Consider the following 1360-nt stretch of genomic DNA (forward strand, 5'->3'; position numbering starts at 1 on the left):
TCAGCCTTAGGTGGGAAGTCCCAAGGCCCTACTTTCCCTGGCTTCCTCCCTCTTCTCTTTCTACTCCTCTGTTCTGAGCTTCCCTGGTGGCGCAGTGGTTGCAAGTCCGCCTGCCGATGCAGGGGACACGGGTTCGTGCCCTAGTCCGGGAATATCCCACATGCCGCGGAGCGGCTGGGCCCGTGAGCCATGGCCGCTGAGCCTGCGCATGCGGAGCCTGTGCTCCTGTGCTCCGCAACGGGAGAGGCCACAACAGTGAGAGGCCCGCGTACCGCAAAAACAAAAACAAAAACAAAAACAAAAATACTCCTTGGTTCCCACCTATCACACCCCACCCCCACCCTCACCCTACCCACAGGCTTCAGGCTCCGGTTCCATTCTGACAGAGCCCCTTGTGGTCAATGTCTTAGAGACTGCATTCTCTTGGTGGTAGATGGAGCCTCCTTATAGCACTTCAAGTCTAGATAACTTTAGGTCTTGCAGATTCTTCAGAGTAAGACATCTGTAAGACAAACAGGGATTTATCCTGCTAATTCAAATCATCTCCCAGAATTCATTTTTTTAATTGAGGTATAGTTGATTGACAATATTATATTAGTTTCAGGTGTACAACATAGTGATTCACAATTTTTAAAGGTTATACTCCATTTACAGTTATAAAATATTGACTATATTCCCTGTGCTGTACAATATATCCTTGTAGCTTATTTATTTTACACATAGTAGTTTGTACCTCTTAATCCCCTGCACCCATCTAGTCCCTCCCCCATTTCCTCTCCCTACTGGTAACCATTAGTTTTCTATATCCCAGAATTCATTTTTATTCTAAGAGACCCTCGCCACAAGAAGGGTTCCACAACGTATCATTCTTTTTATCCCCTCTTCAAGTCTGGGTGTGTGTCTTATGACTCCTACTTGGTGTCTGTACCTGTGAAACATGATACTAACTCAGTGCTGGGAGGAGTGACTAATGGCAGTATGTGTCACTCCATGCAGCAGCCTCTAAATTCTCTAAATTATGAGCCTAGATGGAGACTGTCACTCAGGAGCCATTATGTCCCATGGCAGAGGCTGAGGGAAAAACACTAATTGGTATTGGAGAGGAGGTGGGCAGGGCGTGTGGGGTGGGAATCTCTTAGTCAGCGGCCCTGGTCCTATCCTAGAGAGAAGAATTTCTGGAATATGACAAAAGAAGTTATATCCAAATTAGTGGGTGATGGCTTCAAGATGAATAATATCTCAGCTATATTTGAGCTCCTGTTAAACATAGAAAATTATCCTACAAGAAGTAGCATTTAATCTGAGCTTTATTCTCTGCCAAGTGAGGCCATTTAAGGATATTTTAAAATGTTAAGCCTGC

The sequence above is a fragment of the Delphinus delphis genome, chromosome 12 (genome assembly GCF_949987515.2).
Source record: "Delphinus delphis chromosome 12, mDelDel1.2, whole genome shotgun sequence".
In the NCBI taxonomy this organism is placed as follows: Eukaryota; Metazoa; Chordata; class Mammalia; order Artiodactyla; family Delphinidae; genus Delphinus; species Delphinus delphis.